The 7,189-nt window shown below is 41.5% G+C and overlaps 1 pseudogene; it reads right to left on the reverse strand.

Moving 5' to 3' along the window:
- Positions 1-5,971: 5,971 nt before the first annotated feature.
- LOC148109768 (uncharacterized) lies at positions 5,972-6,851 on the reverse strand (annotated as a pseudogene).
- Positions 6,852-7,189: the final 338 nt, after the last annotated feature.

Genomic DNA, 7,189 nt, shown 5'->3' on the forward strand with positions numbered 1-7,189 from the left:
AGGAACAAAAAGAAAGTCCCCAGACTTATGTCAGGGAAGTAAAACCATTCTGCTTTTAAGAAAACTGTCAAAACCCTGGCATTTTCCCTGAGCAGTGGAAGGGCCTCCCATACTCTAGTTATTATATCCAGGTAAAAAGTGACCCCTAGGTGAAAAATAACCTGCCTCCACATGGGTTGCCACAGCACATTAAAAACACATTTATGAATAGAATGTCTCTATTAGCTATACCCATATTAGAGCCTGTGCCTTCTAAAATTAATTATGCATCAAGTTAAATTCACCCTGCTGCTCTTGGTGATGCAGAGTGTCTTTTTTCACTCTTGATCAGTGCTGGGATTATGATGAGCTTCAACTGTATTAACTCCAGCCAAGAAAAAAACCATAAAACAATCCCCTCCCTGAAAGGGACACAGGCCTGTGGGAGGGTCATTGGTTGACCTGCAGTGTAATGTGCTGCTGCAGACATTCATTAAGTCCTGAAGAGATGGCCCTTAGCAGGACGGCGTTTCAGAGGGACAGAGTGAGGCCGGAAATGTGGCCATTCATTCATGTTGCCATATGAACTTTGCCTCCTGCCGGCTCCCAGCAATCAATCCAAACTTCCTCTTTTAGCGATCAATTAATGCAAGGCAAAGATGCAGTAATATGGTCAGAACAACATCAAACAAGGAAATGTCAGTGCTGGAAAGGGACTTGTACTGAACTGCATCGTTTTGTGAAGAAGGAGACAGGCTTAACAAAAACAGAATGTATTGAAGGTAACATTACGCAGAAGAAAAAAAAAATATATATACACATATATTTCCATTACCAATCTTCCTTTTATATTTCCTATTGCACATGTGCTTGTTACTATATACATTTTAATTTTTTCCTAAATCTAAGGGGAAGGGAATCCTCACAAGGAAATTACTGCTCTCTCACTTGAACACATTAATGTGTTATTTAATGTGTTATTTATTTATTTTCTTGATTGTTCCTTAAAGTGTCCGTGTGAAACTTACGTACCTTATTCAGGTCAAAAACTCAAGGAACAGCAGAAGAAGCCAAGTGACTGATAAAGAGCCTGATATTCACACCACTGATAGGATCTAGTTTAACACTGAATAGAGCGGTGCGATGAAATTAACAGTTAATGAGAATCTACTATTGACCAGGTATTGTGTAGAGGTTGAGCGTACGTTCTCCACCCTGCATAAATTCTGAGATGTCAATTTTGGCATCCTTATGACCCTTTTATAGGTGAAGGAACTGAATTCCAGGCAGTTTAAGAAAATCATTCAAGATTACCTAGCAAGTAAATGATAACCCATATTTAAACCCAAGTCTACCTACTTCTAAAAAGCACTCTCTCAACGCGCACACATCACCCCCAAGGCACAACTTGAGGGATCATATTTCTGCAATGCTGTTTTTTGCATTAGAAGTAGGTGTATTCTAGTGTCTAATAAATAGAGGGGGATCTCCATCACAATAGAAACAATATAAGGGTGGGAGACATGCCTACCTCTCTGTAACATCTTGGCTTTTAAAAGCTTTTTGCATAAACTACATAACAGGTCATTAGAAAAACAGAGCAGATTTTTATATGCCATTTTTACAGACGGAATAACAGAGGCCAAAGGAGCTCCCGAAGTTCCTAAGGTAAGTTAATGGAGGCTCCAGCCTGCAAACCATATCTCCTACCTCCAAGTCCAGATCTCTCTCCGGCACATCATGCTGCTCAGAGGGACCCCTGTTGATGCTGACATTTCTGACAGTAGGTACTTTTTTTCCTCAAAGAAGCTAAGTTGTTTCCTCCACTCAAGATAGGAGGGTGGAAGGTGAAATGTTTCTTCCACCATCAGGCTTAGTAGCTGCTGAACCATGCTGGATTTAGCCTTGTCTCCATCCTGACCTCAATCCCTCCTACCCAGAGAAACTACAGTAGAAACACTTCACTAGAAAATCTCCCCTTAGAGAAAGGGTCAGCCCTGGAGGAGCTACAACGTGTCTCATGCTGGGAGCTGGCTCAGTATGCTTGGCTATTCCAGCTGCTCTGTAAGGACCAGTAGCAAAGGGAAAGATTCCCACCGTGCCCCACTTGAGCAAGGATCTATTTACTGTATGCAAGCTGAACCTCCAAATGGTCTCTGGGCCTTTCAAGTCCCTGGGACAGATATTTATCTTTCAAATACGTAAGTGATCTAACATTTGTAAGAGCTTTACAAAGTTCTGCCACATAAATAATCTAATTAAATTCTGAACCGAATCCAATATATGCTTATCTGCATTTTTGTCATATAGGGAAACTGTTTAGTGATGAAATTACTGAATTGACTTAATGTCATTTGGCCTCCAAAATTCCATGTCCTCTTCTCCACACCACTCTTTCCATTTACCTAATTACCTCAGGCTATCTATTTAAACTTAGGGTGGTGGATATTTGCCCCAAAAAAGCTTCTGGGAACTTATCTTTCCGTATCTCAGGTATCCAGGTGGTGAGAAGCTCTTGAATGCTACAAGAGCCCTTCCAGGAGGGAGATACCTCACAGGGAGGCAAAGACTAGATCACTCAGACACATGCCCCACTCTTGGCTACTGTGTAGGTAGGAGGGGCTAGGCTTTGAACTGATGCTCAGTGATCGCCATGTGAGCTCTTGACTTGAATGTTCAATTTCATTTCTTCTGTTTATTATGATAGGCCATAGCTTCTTTATCACCAAGGTCACAATTGCCCTCCAAATGCTAGTTCATTCCAGAAGCTTCCTGTTCCTAAGAAGTTTTTGAATCTGTGGTTGCAGAAAGAGAAAGTTATGTGTGGGAAGCAGGATGGAAGAGATTTGGGCTTGCTGCTTTGCCCTTTAAACAGCTGACTGTCCCATGCATCTTAACACTGTCTATTTGTATGAATCCTGGGACACCATGCCATACTACCTCTTCCAAGCAATTGCTCTGTCCTGTTTTCTGCCTTGACCCTCAACAATTTGATCATTTCTACTAATCTACAATTTTTAACCCCATTCCCTGGATCCTTACAGTTTTTCTAGTCCTTAACTTTGTTAAAAAGGCAAAATTCTTCCTCTGGCTTAGTGAATGCATTGCCCGTGTCAAATCTGCAGCCATGACCCTCACCTGTTGTGGGTTTTCACTCTCACTATTCCATTCCAATACTCTCACTATTCCATTCCAACAACTGTATATAAAATCTCCCTTTGGTAAAACATGATTGCAAAACACCCTAACATCCAGCATGCAGGCAAGGGTGTAAAAAACCACACAAATTCTGGAAAGTTGCTACTTCTCAGTGGAGCTTATTGTCATCTATAAATGGGGAGTTGACTACATTATCTAAGGAAGGAAGAAGGAAAGGAAGGGAGGGAGGGAGATAGGTTAGTTTGTACATGCAAGATGAATGATCAGAATCTGAGAGCTGAAATGAAATTGAGGAAAAATAAAATCCGTTGTTTTCAATTTTATCAGTGGAGAAAGTTTTATGTCAGTAGAGCTCAGATGAATGGGTTATGGACCCCCATGAGATTATATGAGCGCTATGAACATTTAACAGAAGAAAGAGTACGTATATATAATATAGATATATGCATACAACTTCACTGAAGCCTACAATAACCTTAGGTTAAGAACCCTGAAATTGGTGCTCAGATCAAGACCTGGTGCAACTAGGGGCACCTGGGTGGCTCTGCTGTTAAGTGTCTGCCTTCGGCTCAGGGCGTGATCCTAGCATTCTGGGATCAAGCCCCACGTCAGGCTCCTCTACTGGGAGCCTGCTTCTTCCTCTCCCACTCCCCCTGCTTGTGTTCCCTCTCTCGCTGGCTGTCTCTCTGTCAAATAAATAAAATATTAAAAAAAAAAAAAAGAAAGACTTGGTGCAACTAGTGTTTGGGCCACACATTTGGTACTTAATTTAGAAAACATGTTTACATATTACATAATCATCTTGAATTTTCTCTAGCTGTTCCATGTGTATTAAATTAGCATATTTAACTATGACACTTGCTGAATAGGTTCACATTAAATATGTAAGGGGGAAAAAATACCAGAAGGAAATATGTAATCATCTAGGTCAAATAAATAAATAAATAAATAAATAAATAGATTTATGGTAGAGACACCATTTTACATTAAATTTAATCATTTCCGTAAAGTTAGCAAAACTTTTTTTTTAATTAAATACATTTACCAATCAGCAAACAATAATAATTTATCACATGAAGTATTCTATTTTTAGTGTGGGTAATATATCCCCATATTGAAAGCTTAGATGATTTGAGTTCCACTTCATATCCCAAGATATTTGAAGTTGAAAGATTATCAGGTTAGGTTTTATATTAAATTGATAAAGTGCAAACTACAGAAAGAAAGAGGTGCCTCTCTGCTTGGGTGATAAATGATAGTGCATCTAAAACGTTATTACAATTTCACTGAATCATGAAACATAGCAAATATAATTAATCATAAAACCATACCAAATCTGCTGGAGACAGATTAAAAAAAACTCAGCAATATTCTAAAACCTAATAAAGGGGTGTTTAAAATGTTGCTTTAACCTTAAGTGTTTTCAGATGACTTCATATTCTTATTTAAATCCAGTTTTGTCACATCCGACAATAAGAATATATAATGCAATTCACCAGGGTAGATAGAATTAAACCCAAAACTACAGGAAGTATCTGGAAGACAAATAAATGAGAAAATATCCAAATGTCATAAAATTCTTAAACTCCTAAATGTATTTTTATTAACATGTTCAATTAAAAATCCTGTGGATGCTAAATCCTCAAACTTTATCAGTGAAGGAGAAGTTGTCCAACTAATTCATGAGAGCATAATTGCAATTATGAAAATTCACAGATGCCTTAGTCCTCCCTTGAATAAGGGGCTCAGTGTGGTCTTTGTAAAGAGAAAATTTCTCAAGATCTTTGATCTGAACTTAAGTAAATGGGGGACAGCGGGAGAGGTTTGTAAAAGGTAAAAAACTTTCAGCTGTAAAGTCTGAGGATACAATGCATAACCTAAAAACTATAGTTGATAACACTATATTGTGTAACTGAAATTTGCCAAGAAAGTAAAACTTAAATGCATATATATATATAAAATTTTAAAATGTATATAAATTATATGTAATATAATATAGTTATATAAATATATCTAAAACACATACAAATATATATAATATACAAATATATGAGGTGATAGAAACGTTAACTAAGTGGGAGAAATTCTTTCACGATGTATACATCTTACAATTTCATTTCATTTCATTTCATTTCATTTCATTTCATTTCATTTCATTTTTAAGCTCCTTGAGAGCAGGGATCCCAACCACTTGGTTTATTATCTCCAGTCCCAAGCACAATGTGTGGCATACACAAGGGTTCAACAAATATCTGCTAATGTCCAACAGCCATCAAGCATTTTGTGAGGACTCATGTCTCACACGCAGTTTTGATCCTAAGATTGGTGTATGAGGTAACAACGAGAGTCACATCTCTGAACCTCCTTAGGGAGATGCCAAGTTGGAGACTCACATAACAGCTTCTTTCCCTCCAGGGAGGGAATAGATCACCGTTTCTAAATCAGCATCTAGATAAGGCTTGAGTTTAGGGGCCAGGTGTAGCACAAAATGATAGACTTGCAACTCATTGTGGTCAAGTGAGGCCCAAAGGGGCCACAGAATCACTGTAGGGAAGGGCAGCACTGTCTCACCACTCATTTCTCTTTTCAAAGTACCATAGCCAATTCCCATGTGAGAGTGAACACAAGCAAGGGGACTTCACAGTAGTGCTGACCTGACCAATTACTGTACTGAGGCTCAGGCCAAGGGGGCCCCAAGACTGCACTACCCTGACAACCTCTCCAAGGTGAGGGAGGCCCAAGTGACTGGCCAGACTCTAAGGAGCCCAGCAAAAGTAAGACACCTCCATGGGGATTTTATTCATTTCCCTAGCCATGGTCTATAGGAAAGAAGTTAAGGGCCTGTTTTGTGGGGCACAGACTCTGTGCTGCTAGGGTCTTTCTCAGAGTCATCCTTGGGTCTCAGCACAGGCTAGAACTTGAGCAAGACTGTTGGGGTGAAGATGGAGGTCTTCACATGAGGAGGTGGCATCTTCTTAGTATTGGGGGAACCACTACAGGCCCAGGAGCTGGTGAGCCAGGGTAATGGAGCCTGTGCTCACTGTTTCCATCCAGGTATGAGAAATGAAGCCTCCTGAGTTGAGGACCAAGGGGGGTCAAATCTACCATCTGGCTTTTTGGGTTCAATGGCAGGCCAGCCCAGTTTAATTTCACTTCAGACCTTACAACTTCCAAACTTCACCATAGACCTGCTAGGCGGCAGGGGGAAGGGGCCAAAGACCCTAGGCACACTGTGGATAGGGGGTGACGGGGCCATCATGGAGGCCATGGTGACAGCAGCTGATGGCAGTGCTGTGGAGGTGGCAGCAGGGTGGGTGGCAGGCATGGGGAGGTTGACCTGTCTTGCAAGAGGATGGGTTCTGGTTTCTACAGTTTTTTTCTTCTCTTCCTCTTGACATCCTGGGAGTAGAGGTGCATGCAGTAGATGCTCCTCTTCAGCTGTTCCAGGTGCTGGTGCATCTCCAGGGCACCTATGCTGTTGCAACAATTCAGGTCCCTCTGGACTGCACAGAAGAACTTTGCCTGGCCTGCCTGCCCTTGTGTACTACCCTCTGGACCAGTGCAGTGTTGTGGTGGTCTATGCTGCAGAAGAGGCAGTGTTAACACTTGCCCCATGTAGATGGCCATCTGCCTCTTGAAGTCTGCCTTGGAGATGAGCTGGCAGAGGTCGCACTCTGGGGGAACTCACTGCTGAAGTCATCCAGGACCTCCATCTAAGAGGGGTTGTGAATGGCCAGGGCAGTGTCAGGGTGGAGTGGCCAGTGGGATTGCTCCAGACATGTGGACTTCTACCCTGTCTTAAGCTGAGGGAGGACGGCAGCTCCTGGGGTCTGGGTTGGGTCACCCTGTGCAGTGGGAGTCCTACAGGTGGGTGCCTCAGGGATGCACCTGCTGTCTTCCCCACAACCACTGCACCCACACATCCACCCTCCACGTGCTGCCAGCACCCCAACCGTGCTCTAAATATCTTACAATTTTATTTGTAAATTATACCTCAATAAAGCTGGAAAGGGGAACTTAAGTAGCCTAGAGTCCATTTCTAATCTAGAGA

This window comes from Ursus americanus, chromosome 6, assembly GCF_024610735.1.
Source record: "Ursus americanus isolate L20-20 chromosome 6, mUrsAme1.1.p, whole genome shotgun sequence".
Taxonomy (NCBI): domain Eukaryota; kingdom Metazoa; phylum Chordata; class Mammalia; order Carnivora; family Ursidae; genus Ursus; species Ursus americanus.